General features: G+C 39.9%; 1 protein-coding gene across 11 annotated transcripts in view; it reads left to right on the top strand.

The window, feature by feature from the left end:
• Window positions 1-1,491: 1,491 nt before the first annotated feature.
• The window catches only part of LOC110830138 (bromodomain adjacent to zinc finger domain protein 2B-like), a 114,442-nt gene continuing 95,680 nt past the window's right edge, over window positions 1,492-20,253 (top strand). For 6 of the 11 annotated variants that reach the window (XM_087352727.1, XM_087352718.1, XM_087352723.1 and 3 more), the window contains exon 1: window positions 1,492-1,726. The gene's annotated coding sequence lies outside the window, so the exon portion shown is untranslated. Of the gene's footprint in view, window positions 1,727-7,332; window positions 7,875-20,253 lie in introns of those variants that run through there. The other 5 variants (XM_087352729.1, XM_087352726.1, XM_087352731.1 and 2 more) reach the window with 2 other exon arrangements.

Raw genomic sequence — 20,253 nt, 5'->3', positions numbered from 1 at the left:
AGACGTTCGCCTGCTATGAAAAACGCGAAAATCGTGAGAAAATAAATGGAAGGAATACAAAATAAGAATGTTTGTGAAAAGGTGTTCGGGAGAACACCTGGACACTTCGGTCGAAACAAATATCTTAATGAGGAGCTTCATAAAAGGCAAGGAATTTTTGCCTGCCTGAACGACTATCAGTTACCTTTCCATGGTGTTCTTAATAAAATAAAATATACTGTGACCAATATACAAATGAATACCGAGGCTACAGTAAACCTGGGTTCGATTCCCGGTAGTGACGAGGTGTTTGATTAAGCATATGAAGAAATGTACGTCCCGAATTTAAAATTTATAATCTCTCTGTAGACAGAAAGTCACAAGGGCACAAATAATTTTTCGTCAGTGATAACAGAATGACACTCGAATTGGGGAATTTTTCCGGAGAAAAAGCTTCATTGTTGGGATTATTTCATATATAACGCACACAAAATTGTGGTAAACATAACCTTAAAATACTGTCACGTCACTTTGCTGGGTTAAAAAATTTCATGCTTAATAGAAGCTGGCGGCTTATTAACGTATTCACAACAATGTCTGTTGCCCATATTCATCTAAGAAATTTAAAATAATTTCTCTACATGGAATTTCATCGTGGACGGACATACAGACAGACAAACACGCCCTTCCTGGAAGATGTGTACGTACTCATTGTCAATTTATAAATGAAGTATATGAATTAAGAGTGTGTTAACAGATATCTGAATTACCGACTCAGCCATCCATTGCCACAAATTTTAGACGCGATTAGGGAACAAATGTGTTTAAAAAAAATAACAATGCTTATGGAAAAGTAAAATCACTAAAAATCACAACAATATCACTGGCACACTTTACGTTCAAAAGTAACACTGCATTCAATGGATGCGAACTTATTAATCCAAATCAAATTTTTTTAAAACGTTTTCGGCGTCTGTAATGATTCGAAAACAATTATAAGATATTTTTAACAACACAGTAAATAAATTACGTCTGCACACATATTTCACCGTCATTAAGGCTGGTTAGAAACACCATTCACTGACCACAGAAATATGCTGCATTTATTTGAAACAGTTTTGTGTGTCACCGTGCGATGCGAAAAATATTCCACGTTTCTTAATAACATCTTCTCCTCCTCCGCTGATGATCGGTGCTTTTGTTCTACCAGTCTGCCTCCGTGCGTGCGAGGCTGCCAGTAGTCTATATGCCAGTGCTGTATGCTTCACTCATTCCCCATGGCGTATGCCTCACAATTTTTTGTATCCCCTCCCGTCCCCCTTTCCATCTGGCCTGCTACATCTATTCCCCCTCGTATCCCCGCGGCCCCTAAAAACAGCACTGGAATAGGACACATACACAGACAGCAGGTGATCATTTCCCCTTCAGTCTCCCCTCCACACTCCTTGCCCTCTGACGCTCCTGCATCTCCTTTCCCCCCTGCCCCTTTAGCCGGCAAACTCAAACCGGGCTGTGCTGGGTTTCTAGTTGGTATTGAGATGGGAGTGTAAGCTTGGCGTCCGCTAGGTTTTGCTTTGGACGTGTGAAGCCATTTGTGCCAAGCGTTGGAGAGAAAATAATATATAATCGAGTTCATCCATTTGAAAATTTGTGATATGTGATAGTGGTGATGTTAGCGTGAGCTTATATCTTCAAGAAAACGTGTTCAATCGTCTGAGGAAGTACTTTTGCAAAGGATTTGTGAATGGTAAGTGATTTCAAACATCCGTAAAGCAGTTTCCATGATATTAATGGCTTCTTTAAGTACAAGAGACGAACGTTTATTCTCATGCAGTGTTTTACTACCACTGATTTCTAATATTATCGTTTCTATGGTATGTATTTCATTCAGTGTCGTGACCATTGAATTGATATGTTCCGTTCTTGCTTTAATTGTCGGCTGTACTATTGTGTTACGTACCTAAATTTCGTTCCCTGCTTGTTCGTTGATTTGGCGCTGTTGTTCCGCTCTGCTACGGTTTTTTCCTCAACTAGATGAGCAATATACCTCTTTGTTCTTCGTAGTAAATGCGTACACATTGTGTTTTAGATGGTAGTTATTTATTCCTTGTTGAGAGATATACATGCATCTTATTAAATTTCAGTTTCGTGTATTAATTATCCGCGATTTCGCAGTGCTGTGCATTCACATATCTCGGACTCAGCATCGAAGATCCATTGTTATTTGTTTAACGAATGCTATGAATAAATGTCTAATTGTTTAATGTGAACACGTGACATTATTGTTATGTGATGCCAATGTGTCGTCGAAAATGCCAGCGTTTTCGTTTTGTGTTCGTATGTGATTATTACTTTTGCACTTTTTCATTCTATTCGAGAATGAATGTGTTTTTCAATCACACACGAACAAAGTGATTCTCTCGCGGATTATATTTTATTTATAATGTGCAAAAGAGAGAGCAGATGTATGCACGACAAGGATAGAATATGCTTGATTTACAGCAAAAGTGACATATGGTGTTACGACTGCAGTTGTTTGAATTGTAATTATGCATGCTTTACGATTTCAGAAACTGTATGTACTGATCATACACAGAAAGTTACCATATATTTTTTTTATACAAGTGTAGAATTTCAAGTGGAAGTTTATTTTCTGTAATTATTTGCAACAAAAACAAATTTCTCGCTCGGTTGTGTTGGAAGTCATTTCCTGCTTAAAGGTGTCTGGGTTCGAAGTCAAATGCAGGCATTCATCACCATTAATAGTTTTAGGCGATTGTTGGCCATCTTTAGTCACTGTACTATCGTGACTTATTAGTATTGCGAGAAGAGATAGCAATTTTGTTTTACAATCTGTACCGTTCGGCAAAATGTTTCCATACTTTTTTTTTTACAAAATGGAAACTCTCAAATTGTCCATGAAATTGTTTTATTTAGAAAAGTTAATTATCGTTGTGTGTAAGCCAGCTGTAGTTTCTTGTTCTTACGAACATTTTAGTGTTAATTATTGTCTGCGATAGGATAAATGTGTTTTAAAACCATGTATCTACACCATGTTTGTAATTATTGATCTGCAAACAATAATTTGTATGAATGATCACAAAATATAACGATCTTAGCTCAAGTGGTTTATTAACAGAATGAAATCTGCGCCAAGTCGCCATGTTTTACTACCGAAAACACGTTGTCTTTGAAATACGTTTGTTATATTTTAAAGATCTTTTATCATGCATCATTCCAGGACCTCTAGGTTACAAGTTCGTTTGTTTGTAGGAAATTATTAGACTGGTAGAAAAAAAACATTCTTTGTGCTTAACGAAAAACAAAGTGTCTTTAGTTTTTTTTTAAAATTTATAGCTGATATCTTAAGTGCGTTGTTCTTGTGAACACGGTGATGAACTTTCTGGTTCCATAAATGGAGGGAGAATTATTGACTAGCAGAGCAACTGCCAGCGTCTAAGGAAGAAATACGGTTCATGGAGTTCTGTTTCAATATTTTAAGTGTAAATGCGTAAGAAAACGGCGTATCGTGAAGTATCCATAGACCCTTTTAGCATTTATCATGTTGTTGTTTGTTATGGACGCGAGGGGGAGATGGCTAATGGAACGAATAGCATTTGAATCTTGATGTCTCATTGTTCCTTATAGTAAGGCATTCAACAATGTAACGTTAGCCTCTGAAATGAGTTTGTTTTTAATTTAAGTACTTAAAGCTGTTATCAAAATCTACATCAACATTAATGGCAGTGTAGCTGATGTTAACAATGTAGTACGACGTAGTTAGGAAGTGATAGAGTAATAACAGTTGATTTAAAAAATGTTTCAGAAAACGAGTAAAAGAAGAAACTCTCTCAGTATAAATCATAAGCAGTTAGGTCTATTATTACAATCAATTTAATAAATTTATTCTCATCATTATTTCAGTACAGGGAAATCAAGGCCAAAGATTCTAGTCACGTGTGAGCGTCTATGTAAAGTAGAGTACTAAACAAATTTTATGTGACTCTAATTTATAAATTTCAGATTTAAAGTAAGTTTCAGAATTTGTGTAAACTGCAGTTAACAGAATTTTCCTGTCCACGATGTCTAATTTTAAATGTAGGACAATATCGTTTTTCGCGAAGTCCCCTCGCACTTAAACAGAGAACAAAGCAGGAGGATGTAGAGTCTGTCGTTAGGGTTCGCGTGTTTGAATTCCGGACTGCTCGCTAAAGGTCAGTTTATATTCGAAAGGTCCTACGACCGGCTATCTCCGTTGTTGTCCGTGGTTTTCCTCGGTTCTACAGCAAATACCGAGTTGGCCCCCAAATTCCACGTTGTTCTGCTTTCGTCAATATCAGAATTACGCCCTAAAGTACGAGGACTAGACACGTGACCTACACAAGACGTTTCTTGTAAAATCGCGTGGACCTTTCTCTGGACTCGACGTTTCTGTCTGAAATGCTGGGTTTCTTGCGAGTGAAAGGCAGAATATTTACAGAGCACTACTATTGAACAGCTTCAGGCGAAACTAACGGCCTCCTCAGAGCAAGTATTTCAAAGTTTGTTGCCGTCCGATGAAGTCCATTTTGTCTCAACCGGTCATGGGAGTGAATTTTCAGATCGCAGCGCGCGTCATCGCTAATCACATTGTTTTTTTCCCCCGAAGTTATTAAATACTGGCGAGTTGTCGCGTGCTATCAGTCGCGATCAAAACTTTTAATTTAATTTTTAACTCTTTAAGCTCGTGTGATTCACCTGTTTTAACAACGAGCAGTTCTCTGTTTTATCCACAGTGTAAACGGCGTCAACCATTTAATATCTGTAATGGTTATGGGTTGTGTTTTCTTCGCGGTACGGACTGGATTCTTAAATATTATTTAGACGAGCTTAGGCTTCGAAGGGTTAACCATTTTATCTTTGTAATGGTGAAGTGTCGTGTTTTCTTCGCGGTACGGACTGAATTCTTTAATATTATTTAGACGAGCGTAGGCTTCGAAGGGTTAAAATTTGTATTTGGAAGAATTAATAAAACCTGTCGATGTATTAATTCGTCTTAGACGGGTGAATCACCATGTGCTTGATTGCTCTGTGATTGAAAGACGTGAATTAATCGTATTTTTTATGTGGTATAAATTTTGAGTGAGCTGACATGTCTTCTTTTTAAGGGTAACTTTTGATGTCCGGGCTCCTTTTTTTTTTTTAATTCACGAAAGTTACCGTTCTGTGCATTTAATTCTTACGTAGCCAAGACTTCAAAATAAATTCTCGCCAAGGTTTTGAAGGAGCTGTATGTTTGTTAGCCGGGGAGTGACGTCATAGTTGGATCGTGTAAGAAAGGAAAGGTGTTACGTGTACCATTTCAAAAGTATTAGCTTATGTTTAATGGACTTGGGCCCCACGCCGACGCCTCAAACTGTCTTAGATCTGGGAATGGGGCGAAGTTTTGGTTGATTTGATCTAATAATCACATCTCCGTTGACGTCAGACATTTCACTTCGAAGTAGAGACTCCGTTTCTGAGTTTCGCGCTGTTAGACAAATTTCTTTTTAATTCGCACATTTTGCTAAAATCTTGTAGTAATATGGTCTTAATAGAGACGAAGAAGTCGCTGTGCGAGTTTTTGTTCTCCAAACAGAAGGACGAATCTTTGTTTTTGCAGTTTTGCATTTTTACCTGGAACATGCCACAGAGAAAACAGAACGTGCCCAGCGATAGGCGAGTCGATATTTTTTTATTTGCATACTGTGTAATTTCTTACGTGAATCCGGATGTTATATAAACACGTAAGTATTCCGTAGCAAATAGAAAGCTCATCCACCTCAGGTCCAAATGTTCTCGCCGGCACCCTGCTCCCAAATCTCTCTGTCCCTTCCTTGAAGTGAGCGACCAAGTTTCACACCTATTGAGATCATCAGGTATATTTTTATCTTTACGTTTATAGATAGTAGACGGAAGATAAAACATTCCGAATTGCATGCAGCCAGCATTACCATGCCATAATTTTCCCGAGTATTGCAGAAAAGCACCGAGGAAGCCTTCGTTAGTTGTGCAAAAGGACTGTTATCATATGTGGTGCAAGATAAAGGCCTTGTCACTTGTGTACGCTTTGAAATAAACTCTCGGTAAAATCGGAGAATATTTCAGATAAGAATGTTACAACACGTACTCGGCGCGGAAATGGACAAATTATTTGCGGATACGCGAAAGAAATTTTGTCAGGTTTCGTTAAGAGACGAAGATGGCTGTCGGAATTACGTCGTAAATTCGTTTACTTGGAGTGTACAGACGATCAGGTTTCTCGCTGTAATCAGCGATTATTTCCCTTTAAACAGCGTTAACCAGTTAATTTGTGTAATGGTGAAGAGTTGTGTTTACTTCGCGGTACGGACTGAATTCTTAAATATTATGCACGCAGTGCGTGTCTCATTATAAACGTCGACTATTTCCTTAAACAGCGTTAACCAGTTGATCGATGTAATGGTGAAGTCCTGTGTTTTCTTCGCGGTACGGACTAAAATCTTAAATACTTTTAGACGAGCTGTCAGTAGTTCAGATTTTATGACGTCGAATGGTAGGGTGCTTAGATGATAATGAATTGGAAAGGATGTGGAAGGAAACGGCCAAAGCATGATTCTAGGTATTATACCATCATTTGGCCAGAGTGACTAAGATAAACTAAGGAAAAAGTCGTTCAGGATTTCCGGTTTTCGGGTCGACGTTTGAACCCGTTATATCCTGGGCACGTAATGGAAGTGTCAATAACTCGATCACGACGTTCGGTTTAAGGTGAGAAAAGTTGTACGAATATCTCGTAGTGATACTATTAATGAGAGCATGAAGGGTGATTCAGTTCATTCACAAAGGCACGCGTCATCAGAGATGAAATAATGCAGAAGTCGAGGGATTTTCTTTCGAGTTTTAATTGTAGAAAGACTATGCAGCTGTCGTGTGAACAAGTCGACAAAATGTCCGCGGTGTGGGGGCAGGAACACAGCTCTTCAGTCTGACTATAAACATCTTTCGTTTGAATGGATTTAAAATTCAAGTCAATTGTTGTTACAGTGTTTTAGTTTCTGGTGTCACAGTCGTCAGGAAAGCATAATTCTGTGTGCCATTGTTGAACGTAATATCACGTACGAAATGATATAATTTACAGAAAAGCATTCTGATGTTAGTGCTTACTTCCGGAGTGTTGTACACTGCTTCTGTTCTTGAACATTCTCAATTCGGAGAGGAGAGGCAACACACAAGCGAAACGAAGAGTAGGGGAGTGGTAGACGTGGAAGGGAGGGAAATGATTATTGACTTGGAGTGAGTGTTCCATAATCTAGCTTGCTTGCTTGCTTGCTTGGTTGCCTGAACCCTAGCCAAGCATAGGAAGGCATTCAGTTCTAACGTTGAAATTCTGCTGCTTGGCACCAAGGTTCCTTCCTATCTCTCCCTCCCTTCGTCCCTTCTGCCTCACAAACGTAGGGCAGACATCTTGCAAACCGACCAGACGTCCCAGCAAACGATAGGAGCTTGGACAGAGAAGAGCGACTGAAAAACCTTTGTGTGTGTGTGCCGAAGGAAAACGAAGTTAAAACCAGAGGAAAACTGGCTATGAAAATGAAGTATTTCGCTTGGATTTTTCGTCATAAGCACGTGGGTTGACGTGTCCTTGGAATTCAGCTGTTCAACGGCGGGAGAGGAAATCGTGAATTAGGGACAGACGTGTTGTGATTCTTAATTCCGTGTTCTGATTATTGACGTGTGCTTTTCGTTCGGTTTTAGAGGTCGTAAAATATGTTTGTGGCCGAAATATGGCTGTATAGTGTGTAACAGTTGAAAATATAATAAGTGTTTACGATATTTTATTTCCTTGTGTGAATGAAGTGACAAGTTTGTTTCGTCTTCAGGAAAAGGAATTCGAGGTGAGTGACATTTGTGTTCTTTGTTAGTGTGTTTCGTAATTGTTTCCTAACCCTCATACAAACACGTTCAATACTGGATGTGAAAGTTTTAGTGTGTGTATTGAAAACGAGATTTTAACCCCAGGAAACCACATTTAGTAGAGATGCAGGTCGCAGCGTCGAACACTTTTAGTGTCGAGGCAAATTTATTATTGTTGGCAAGTCGTGGGTGTTTTTGAATCAGTTCGGCCAATGACGTTAATAGGTCATGTTTTGAGTGACAACAATGATCTCAATGAAATTCATAAAATCTAAGTGTTCTGCCAGCGTTGTCAAATCGTCACATTGTTATCTCTTAAGATTCTTCAAATATTAAAGATAAATTTAGGACCCGAAAGCGAAATTTCGGCGGTGTGTTGTGCAGTGGTGCAGGAATCCAGGCGGTGAGCTTTACCACAACTAAATAGGCTCAGCTGCCACATTAATGGCCAGCCATGTTTTTTTAACCTCCTCCCTCTAATTAAAGGTACAGCCATATTTGAAATGTAAATCAACCATTCGTTCATACCAACTCTTTATCTTACGTACGGGAATGATTATGGCCGATGTCCAATTGGAAACAGATATAATGTAATTAATAAGACAGTAAACAGATTTGATATAATTTTTTTACGCTTACGAGTCGGAAAGTTGAAAAGCGGTTCTGTCCGCCTGTGAGAACTGGAGAACCGCCAAACGGATTTTAATTAAATTTGGGAAGTTTTTTCTTCAAAATTTGTTGTTACAATTTTTTTTTGTTTTGTTTAAGTCCGATAGACAACAATATCACTTTACGCACGTTTCTGATCTTATCGAGAGCTTTTGTTACTAACGAAATATCGGAGTGAAAATTGTTTTAAACAGAGTTTTACAGAAAAATAAAATATTATTTTTATTTTTCGTAATTCTTATGAATTTTGATGCTTGTGAAGTCGATAACTTTTGCAGTATTTATGATAATTTTTTTTGTTGAATAAGGTGTTTCATCAAAGGTGGCTTACACAATAACGAATTGAAAATCTAGAGACAGTAGTTATTACGGGGAAGACGCCAGATCCACAGTTTTGACTTGTAACCAGAACTTTCAAATATCTTTGGAAGAACAGACTTATCTTTTAATAGACGCACGAAGCAAAGACGTTACATTGCCAGATTATCTTATGGCACTCTTATTTTTACGTATCTAATATCAGCACTAAATGATTACGTTAGTTTAACTGCAGCTAACTGGTTTAAAGTTAAATGTGACTTATTTAAACAAAACCTAGCGAAAGTATTGCATATAACTGTCCATAATTAAACATTCCTTCGGAGTTAATAGCTTTTATCAATGCACGGCGAAAGAGTTGCATTGATTATGACCTAGCTTAATAATATCTGCATTTGACACACAAACCGACAGACAGACTTACGTTCCACGGTAATCAATGTTTAAAACCAGTTATAAGAAATTGGCTATTTACGAAAACTTTGTCTCAAAGGGAATTTCTCATCTTTAATCTGTATTCGATTTACAAAGCTGACTTATATAATCACTTTTCATAGGTCCTATTGCATGTTCGTACGTGGAATGATTACTCACTGTCAGATTTCTTGTGTTATTGGAAATCACGTAAAGTGTCTATAACCTTGGTGTTATTTTCGAGACGTCTTTCCAGTGTTCAAGTTAATAGAGAGAGAGAGAGTTGGAAAGTTTAGTTTTAAAATAATTTTTAGGCGTTGCTATGTAAAGTAAATATGAGAATGTTCTTTATATCTTGCCTTATCAGTTGAATTATCATTTGCACAGGACCTCGAGTAGATCAGTGGCGTATGGACTCAAAATATGGCCCAGTTGCATATTTTCGAAAGAAAGTCACGTAATTTATGTGGGGAAATAGTTATTCAAAATGCCAACAGATTAATTGTTCAAGGGATAAACTTGGATTCAAGACGTAATGCGTATTCCAACTGTGTTGTGACACAGAACTGAATCTTCCTAGTAGTAGTTGCTCTTTAAAGAAAGCCAGACATCTCTCCCCTCCATCCTCTAGAGCATCACAAAGGTCATTTGGTTACCACGTTCGTTAACAATCAGTAAAGCTGTAATTTGTGTTTCGTATGATTCTATTATTGTCTTAGACAGAATTCTTATTTTTATGTTATTTTGGATGAACGTCGTGCCTGGAACGGTTAACCAGTAGATACTTGGTGTTATGGTTTCTATGGTGACCAACTGTCGTATATCTTTGAAGTGTCAGTAACTGCTGTGTAAAGTCGATTGTCGTAGATCACGCTACGTCAGTACCGTTAGGACGAAGTACAGTTTTCATTCCTGCTAACAGCCAGGATGTTTCTAGAACGAACATCTCTTGCCAGCTCAGGATACCGTAAGGAACGTTCGGCAACTGTTCTAGAAATTTCTGGTCTGAAAGCGTTTAAGACGCTACGGAATTTTAAATTCATTCCGTAATTGTTGTCGTAGTGGATCGATAAGTCGTCTTAAATATCATGAAAGAACATTTGAAGTCTGTTAAATTCCAGGTAAGAACTTGGGTCTTGGAGTAAACGCACAGGGAACTATGTAAAATGTTATGTCTCGTCTCCAGACCGCAGGACAAAGTCATTATATAAAGGCAGCTCATTAAAGCTTTGAAAATATGGCCTCCGAAACGTCCGCAAACCACACGGCCGCCTTGAGAACCCAAAATCTGAGAGAATTATAATTTACGTATCTCATAATTAATGTTCGCGACGTAAAAATATAGGGAATTAGATCACTGATATAAAGTGATCGACGGTGATTCACAAACAAGAATTGAACTCTGCGTCTGGCATGTGGAAACCATTAATGATCGCAGCTGTTCATATCCAAGTTTTCTCTCTCCTTAATGCAAACGGAGACCTTGGAAGGCAGGAAAGGTGAGTAACAAGGAGTATGAATGCCCGAATGGCCTTGTCCGAGGCTTGGTTAGGTTTTCATCCCAGCGAACAGAGAGCGATGATGTGATTTGTAATTACCATTTGTCTTGGCGTCCATTTTAACAAATAAAACAAAGACATCGAATTGAGCACAGGGTCTGTACTTAAGTAAGAGGGGTGAATGAGCTAGACAATCCCACCCGCCTTTTATGGAACCCGTAGGTTCATTGTCGTGTTCATAAGAGCCCGGCCATCGGCCCCTGTCCAGAGCCAGATGAATCCAATGCTTATCTCGTATTCTATTTATGTAAGAGCCATTTAATATTATCCCCCCCCCCCCCATGTAATGTATACGTGTTCCGAGTTTTAATTTAAGTTCTCACAACATAAATTTTGTTTACATTTCTCATCTCCTTAATTTGATCGTCCTCGTAATATTTGGTGAAGAATACGAACTATGGACTTCCTCATTACGCATTTTTCTCGCGAATATGAAACAGGAGTACTGATCACTTTACCACGACGTTCGGTTATCAGATGTCGTACAATTTTCATATTTATTTTTTCATAAGAACGTGTTTTAAGAATATAAATGTTGAAGACTCGTCGTAGTGGGTGTCTTTGAGTGGGCGTGTCGTCTGGTCGGAGGCTAAGTTTAGATTTCGTAATTATTTTGCGTGTCCCACGAAACGCTACTAGTTTCGTATTGTCTTTGCGTCTCTACGCAAATATTGAAAGAGAACATGGAACTTCTCCTGATGTGTGGGCAAGGCCATTGCATCCTGAATGCTAAAGAGTCTAAGTTTATTAATGACTTGTGATGTAATGAACGGGTTAGAACAAGACGGAGGAATTGTACATTCGTTGTGTGAAGAAGTTTCTGTCGTTCAGTTTTGCTTTTTTTGTTTTCAAATATATATCGAGGGAATACGAGTGTCTGGATGGCAAATATTCAGGAAAATATTTAGACATAAAAAGTGAGAAATTTAAAGTAATATCACATAACGAGGGGATTTGTGGTTTGAACACGTCACAGGAAAGTGAAATTTTACGAGGCTACTGAGTGAGACTTCGTTAACTATTATGGGAGACACAAGAACTGCGTGCAGAATTTTTGTGGGAGAACCTCGTGGGGAAAAAACTGGGAACTCTGGTAATGGAACCATAAAGAACCACCGAAACTTCGGTCAGTTTGTATCAGAATACACGACGCAGTGTAGCAGAAGACTTCGTGCGTGTAGCTGTAACTCGATTTAAATTCTTAGAAGCTTCTGGCTCAGTGCATGTGCCCGAGTAAGCTGATGGTGGTGTTTCCTGTCGAGTCGATACTCTGTTTTGTGTGCCCTCTAAAACAGTCTTGCTCATTTGCTGTTCTATGTTTGAAAAAGCTCGGATAGCCTAACGAATGTTTGGTATTTAATAGTGTATCTGTTTGTTTCGGCCCCAACTGAAGGTGCCATCTACATGAGGTAATCTGAACTGCAGACTGCGAAGATTTAAATTGTAAATGGCTACTTTAATTAGAAGATCAAATATTCAAGGAAATTCTAGGCGTAATAGTGCATATTTGAGTTTCCACGGCAACCCCGTGGCTTGAAATTGTTTGTCGCCGAGTGTGTTCGTATGCATTTATACAAGGATGTTTGATTAGTGTGTTACTTAACGACTGTAAAGTTGTATATACCATTAAATTAAACGTGCTGTGATTATTACAGACGGTGAATTAGCAATAAAAGCAAAGTAGGAGTCGTGTAACATAAGCGTTTTGATGGTTCCGCTAAAATAAATCGCTACCTTGCGTTTAAAGTACAGGGGTCTAATTTCATCTTAATTTATTTTCGATATTATTCGCAGTAATTCAGATAAATAAATATATAAACACATTCATTTTGACATCCATATGGAGCTATAACTTGCCAGACAATATTAAAATGAATCTTAATTAATATTGGAGGGAGTGGATGAATCTGGCTTAGGATAGTTGCCGGTGGAGGCTGTTTTTAACGCTGTGATGAACCGTTGGGGTTCCATAAAAGGTGTGGAATTGCTTTGCTGCTTGGGAAATGGTATTACCGTTTGAAGAAGGATGCGGCTTTGTGGTTAGTTCACGTGACTGCAAGGCAAATATATTAGTCTCGCAAATTAAGATTCTGTGTCACTGAACAGCGTTGTCCACCGCTCGTACACGCAGTTCAAGATTACAAAAAATTTGTTTTAAAGCCTCGAATCGTTCTGAATGAGATTGTATATTGCCTTTTTTGCTCTCTTCATATTCTGATTTTGCGTGACCTCAGACATTTGTGTATAGAACAGATTGTTTATGACGTATGTTGGATTATTGAGTTGAAACTCCATATGATATATTCTACATCTGGGTGTTACGTGGACGGGAAAAAAAGAGGGAAAAACCCGCTGTACGCATTGGGTGCGTCCGGGTGAGCTCTTTGATGGTGCAAATTACGAAGTTACCTGTTTCTGACACTAAATGTGTGTTGTTTTTCCTTCGTGGCCTTTGATGTTTTGAAATTACAGCGTTTCGGAAGTGGGCCCTTCATCCACATTCAGGGATAAATGAAATCGTAGCCGTTCTCATCAACACCCGACCAGGGTGAAGAATGACCCTTGTTGGTCGAATGAAGCCCTAGGTATTTTGGTCACCCCCGTCTCGATTCATACACTGGCTTCACGTACGCTCCCCGCAATTTTCGTCGCAATAACTTAGTAAGCTAACATTTGTAAGTAAACTTTCGTAAGTTCTTCAGTAAGAGAACAGAGGAACTCGGCCCGTGAGGTTCATTTCGTGTTCCGTGTTCCTACACGACTAGACGTCATTATGTGTCAAAGAATCGCAAGGTACGTGCTACCAACTTATGGCCCGTAAATGATTTATTAACTAGAGTCGTCCCGGAAAAGGATTGAGGCTGAATTATCCTCATGCATAGTTAAACATTGCTTCTGGTATTGTAGGGGGTATCCGCGTGTTTGTGTGTTCTTCGCTTACACAAAAGTGCGGAGATTTTTTTTTTTTTTTGGGGGGGGGGGTTGTCGGGCTGAAATTTTAAAAAAACTGGACATCCCGAATATGAAGCAGGATTGCTACGTTCATGATCAGTAAGAGACCCTTAAAGCCGGCGTTGGTAGGGTCTGGGTGCCACGAGAAAACCGTGACTGCGAACTGCGTATCAGTCTTGGTATTGTAACACTGATAAGGATTATAATGAAATTTGTTGATTTCAGTATTTAGTAACGGGTTTGAAGAGGCTGTCTCAGGTCGGTAAGAATAATCTAATTTTATCTGGATGAATGCTCGTCATGTTATTTCGTAGAATTTACGTAAAAATCACGTGCGTATTGTGACTTTATCGTCTATGCCATTTCCCCTTGCGTAGCTTAAGATATAATTTTGCACAGGGGAAACCAGGGCCGCTCAAACATAACAAATTGTGGTCCAAAGTCTGAATTATACGAGCCGCTAGCTTCGTCTAAATTGTATTTAGAGAAAGAGACCTCAGCGGTTCTCTATTACAAAGTACAATTAGTTAACGCCGTTTATGGAAATATTCGCTGATTATTCTGTTGGCAAAGTAGAGAGTTATAAATAGGATTTGAGGTTAATACGAAGATGGCTGTCTTCTGGGATGTAGCGCCGTGTAGCCTGGTAGGTCCTTGCTGCCTTCATCATCAGGATGATCATGGCCTTCATGATGGAGGCAGCATAGACCGTTGGAGAAACTTCTACCAGACCACACGGCGATACAACCCAGCAAACGCGTATGTTTTAGAGTTACGGGTTGTTGAAGGAGGTGGTACATATATTTACCACCGGATTTAAAGGGTGAAGCCATACTCCGTGTGTTACAAAATTGACACGGTGTCTATCCGTGGAGATGGAAGTAGCCATTTAGCGTTATTTCCAGAACTTTCTCTCCGTTATCTGTGACGAATTACTGGCATTGGTCGTACACGCTCAGTCAGGCTTCATCTGTTTGCTTATACTCAGCTCACCCAGTTCTGATAAGATGGTTGGAATGCCAAACCCCATTTCGTCTTCACTAAGGAACCATGCTTGCCATGTGACAGAATTACATCCATTCTGTGTCAATATCTTAGTCATCGGCCAATGACGTCGCTAGATAAAGTACAGGTTTACAACATGTAAAGTAGCAGACAGCCATTGGGATGTAACTTAAAAGTATTTAATTTTGAACCCTTTAAACCCGCAGGAACTCTGAATTCTGTAGTATGTGTTTCATATGATTCTTATTACAAACAGCGATTATTTCCTTAAATAGCGTTAACCAGTTGATCTACGTAATGGTGAAGTGAAGTGTTTTCTTTTCGGTACGGACTGATTTCTTAAATGTTAATTAGACGAGCTTAGGCTTCAAGGGTCAACCAGTTGATCTTTGTAATGGTGAGGCGTTGTGTTTTCTTCGCGGTACGGACTGAATTCTTAAATGTAATTTGGACGAACTATGATTCTCGTAAATTATTCCTAACGCCACCCCCAAGGCCAATATCAAAATTCAAAATTAACGCAAAGACCCGAATCAACTCCCCCCCTACCCTATTTCTTACCCCATCCTGTCTCCTAAACCCCTTGTCCTCACTAAACTTATTCATACCAGAAGGACGAGCGGGCGCTGCCTGGGAACCTTCGTAGCCCACAACCAACTTTATACCCCTCCCCCATTTATAACAGTAGTGCCTATCGCTACTCCCCCCACTTTCTCTATTCTCTCTCTCTCTCTCGTATGATTTTCGTTTCAAACAGCGATTATTTCCTTAAACAGCGTTAACCGGTTGATTTTCGTATTGGTGAAGTGTGGTGTTTTCTTCGAGGTACGGACTGAATTCTTAAATATTTTTTTTCGTCACGTAGACTGAAACACGTCGTTACAATAAACACTTTCGCGGGCAGTACAAAACGCGTGTACGAGCCACCGGTTTCAGAACCCCTCTTCTGCAATGCATTAGCGACGAATTAGCGTCTGCACGAGGAAGTCGAAACTAATGACAAGGGCCGAGTTATGTCTGAAGTAACGTTGAGTAGAAACAGTGCTGTCGTACATTGAAGTATTGACATTGATGCTAGGAATAATTCTCTTCCAAGTATCGGATCGCTTCGTACATTGCCTACGTGATGCTTCCAACATGACGTGTTCTACACCTCTCTGTCTTTCTCTTTATCCTGCGTTTCTCTTATTCCCGTTCTGTCCGCTCCCCCCCCCCACCCCCCCGCCACCCCGGGGAGCCCTCCTCAACTCCTCGTAGTAGCAACGAAGTACTTGACGGACTGGCTCGGCTCGGCTTGGCTTGGTCGCAATCGATTCAAACATCCAGCTATGGTGGCAGAAATGAACAAATTTTCATTCGAGCATTATGGATCTATAGGACAGTTGTTGGTTGTCTTCCGGGGTCCTCCCCCTCCGCAGTCCCTGTTCAACCCCCACGCTTCAAAGCCCGCCTGGCTGAGTTCGTTTGAGGGGTCTGCGTTATAATCGCATCTATACATGGCTTATGTGCAGTGCTCGTGGAATCATCATCATCATACACAGTGCGCTGTTTGCGTGGACGGACCAGGAGCTCATGAAACATCAAATCCGTGTCAACTAGTGTTTTGCAGGAAATTTATTTAGCTCTGAATTTTCCGTAGTAGCTTATTTATATATTTTTTTCATTTCTTGAATTACCTTTCTTACGCTAGAAAACTGGCCATCTTCCTTGGGGGAACCTTTGTTAATTTTGAATCTTGGTCATGGCGCTGCCGAAACGTCAGTTACCATTTGCGACATGAAATCAAGAGGGTTGATACGTGTGGGAGATAAGAAATGCGTGCTGAATTTCAATAGGAAATCCTGAATTAAAGAGTCCATTTGAGAAACACAGGTTTAGATGGGTGGATAATATTAAACTGGATCATAAATGATTGGTTTTAGGTGCCTCAGGATATGTTCCCGTGGCACATCTGTTTCGAACGCGGTAATGAATCTTTGGGCAGGGAATTTGTGGGACCGGCCGAGAAACACAGCTTCTCTAGAAGGAGTCGGTGTAGAATGCTTTGTCACGGAGCTCATTTTAAGAGGAGAAAATGCTGTCAGGGAATCCTCATGGAAGAAGGCAGATAATAATAAGTTCTTGTTAGAAATAATGGGACTCGAATGGCTTTGAACTGTCTCAGGAAATGTGGTTTTCATTGCTGCAGTGCTGTACCATAATACCGGCTACTCGGTTACATCTCAAGGTAACAGAGCACCAAATGGCAACGTTTGTACTGTGCTTAATATTATTTAAGAATCGAGTCCGTACCGCGAAGTAAACACAACGCTTTACCATTACAAAGATCAACTGGTTAACGCCGTTTAAGGAAATAATCGCTGTTTACAGCGAGAATCATACGAAACGCATAATCACAAAACGAAGATTTATTGACTGTTGAAACAGGTGGTACATATAGTTACCACTGGGTTATGAGAGCTAGTCTGATATCATACTGTTAAGTATAACGCGCTCCTCGGGTCAGACTGCGTGCTGAGAAACGCTGATCCGCACCAAAATATTCTTTACTTTTGATCTGCACATTTCCTTATCTTTCAGTTTTATGACGAGAGATGTTGACCTCTAAGTAGTTCGATTAATGAAAAAAGACACGTATTTTATTGAAGTCAGAATTAGTCCGCTGTTAAGCTGTGATCCATTTATAGCTAAAACAAGTCAGAAGAATTGCTGTTTGAATGTTGGCCCTGATGACAGAGGCAGTATGACCTCTGAAACGTTGGTAAACATCGACCAGACTACACAGCGCAACAACCCAGAAGACAGAAATCTTCAAATAAAATTTCCTCCGGAAAACTAAAATCATTTCACGGATATTATGATTGCTGATATGAACACTACTCATTAGACGTTTGAATACTTCGACATTCCCTTGATCACGAAGGGAGAGAGAGAGGAAAGATATGAAGAATAAAAAAGTGTAGGATGAAAGGCAGAAAGGGAGAAGTGAGAGACATTCTAGGCGGAGAAAGAACATCTTATTGTTAGAAGGTTCCCAGGCAATGCCCGCTCGCCCTTCTAATGAGGATAGAATGAATTAAGAATTAAGTGGTGATAGGTGAAAGCCTGAGGCGGACAGCGAAATTTTTGATAATTTAGGAAGGAACGTAATTTGGTTATCTCCACAGTAAGAGGATAATTTTGATGAATTTAACACGGGAGGGCTGCATCAGATCAATGTAAGCGTTTGCTTCAAGGCTGAGGAAAACCAAGAAAACCTGTGTCGAGATGGCCTGTCACCACACAGACTCGGCTAGGAAACTGATTCGAATAATATTAAAGAAGTAAGTTCGTAGATAAAAGAAAACGCGAAGCATTTGATGGTGGAGGCGGTGAGCTCCTCTGAAACGTCGGTCACTTCATTTCTACTGGACTGCACGGCGCAGCACCCCAGAAGACGATCGCCTTCTTACATGAAATTTTGTAATTGGAGGTGCGGGCGACTGTTTGAAAGCAGAAGAACACGTCGCGTGGTTTACTCTAGAAACGTCAACTGCGTCACATCCCTTTAATGATGTTCGCGTCATTGGCCTCGAACCGCGGGACAGTTGCATGTTCTGTGTGACGTCCCCGGAGTCGGTCTTCGAAGCTCCGGTAGTTGCTTTGCAGGCTGCCTAGACCTGACCGATTGATTCCATGTCAGCTGCAAACATTTCGCGTTCAATTCCATCATATTCCTGAGTTGTAGCTAGCTGTTCTTTGTTTGTGAACGAACCCATCCGAGCTGGAGCGAGGTCGGCTTGGGGTTCAATGGGGAGGGGCGGAGGAGGGTACCAATGAAACATGGTGGTCGTTCTGCCAGCATTCCGCATGCATCAGCGGCATAATTGCACTGATCCAGCATCTGCCGCGCGTCGTTTGGAAAAACTGGGAGTCCCTAGAAGAGTTTATTGACACGCCCATGCGTCTTATTAACCCGTTGAAGCCCGAAGGTCGTCTGAATAATATTTAAGAATTCAGTTCGTACCGCGAAGAAAACACTGCTCTTCACCGTTACAAAGATTAAATGGTAAAATTTATAGCATTAACAGATGACCCCTGTTTTCAGGCCTCAAAGGGTCACAAGAATTATTATTATTATTATTATTAATTCGTGCCCTAGAAACAGATTTCTGTAAACAGAAGCCGCGAATTTCTCATTTCGTATTTGAATTCATTGTAAAAAGATCACAGTATTAACAGCTGGGTAATAAAGCAGCCTACCATCCGAAGTAACCTTTTAAATTTAATCTACTTTGTAAAATGCAGTAGACATATGTCACTTTTACGTTTATTCTTCTACTTCTGTGAAATCGTATATTTCAAGGAACGCATGTCATAAAACTGCAAAGCATTCACCCCCACCCTCTGGTCAGTGACTGTCAGATATGGACGTAGTTTTGTTCGTGGGTGGACGAATCGCTCGGGGGAAGGGGGGTTGGGTTTCATTACCGGTACATTGCTCACTGATTTCCATCATCAGCATTGATTTTCATTTCGGCTGCTTGTTTGTTGGTGGCGATACTTTTTTTCTGTTTTGTTTCACACACTCGTTATTTGTCTTTTGCTTTGTGTTTATCGTTGCCCCTTCATCCCTGTTATGAGAAATTTATTAAATGCGTTGTTATTTATTAAAAAGATCGCGTCACATTTACTCAGATGCTAACTAGCAAAATTTCTTGATTTTATGGAATCGGAATGTTCACTGCCGTGCTCTGAATTCCAGCAGTTAAATTAGTAAAATTGTGCGTACCAACTGCGTTTACTGCTTATGTGTTTCGTATTATTTCTTTAAACGGCGTTAACCAGTTGATCTTTGTAATGGTGAAGCGTTGTGTTTTCTTCGCGGTACGGACTGAGTTCTTAAATACGTAATATTTAGACGAGCTCAGGCTTCAAAGGGTTAACCAGTTGATCTTTGTAATGGTGAAGTGTTGTGTTTTCTTCGCGGTACGGACTGAATTCTTAAATACGTAATATTTAGACGAGCTCAGGCTTCAAAGGGTTAACCAGTTGATCTTTGTAATGGTGAAGTGTTGTGTTTTCTTCGCGGTACGGACTGAATTCTTAAATATTCGGGCGAGCTTCGGCTTCATTGGGTTAATATGTTGTCTTTTGACAGCCGTCGTATCTTCAGTTCGGTCGTAAGTTAGCAGCTTCATCTGTGACCCGTCACGTGACTTGTTTGGTGTAAAATATAACTTTTTTTAAAAAATCTGGTTGCGTTGCGTTTACGACATTGTGTTCGCGTCGGCTAGACTCGCATATTTTGATGACTCTGTTTTTTTACCGTACGTTGTTTCTGATATATCATGCCGCTGTGTAATGCCTCGAACAATGCTTGCTTATTCGCGTCACTTCGAAAGGACGTGTGTCAGATCTTAATAACTCGCATGGCCGGTTTCAGTAACACGAGTAATTGTAG

The sequence above is a fragment of the Zootermopsis nevadensis genome, unplaced genomic scaffold, assembly GCF_977971745.1.
Source record: "Zootermopsis nevadensis isolate Lab colony 2312 unplaced genomic scaffold, Znev_1.0 Znev_ptg000021l, whole genome shotgun sequence".
Lineage (NCBI taxonomy): Eukaryota > Metazoa > Arthropoda > Insecta > Blattodea > Termopsidae > Zootermopsis > Zootermopsis nevadensis.
The sequence above is the reverse complement of the archived record's forward strand: the minus strand, read 5'-3'. Positions and strand labels throughout refer to the sequence as shown.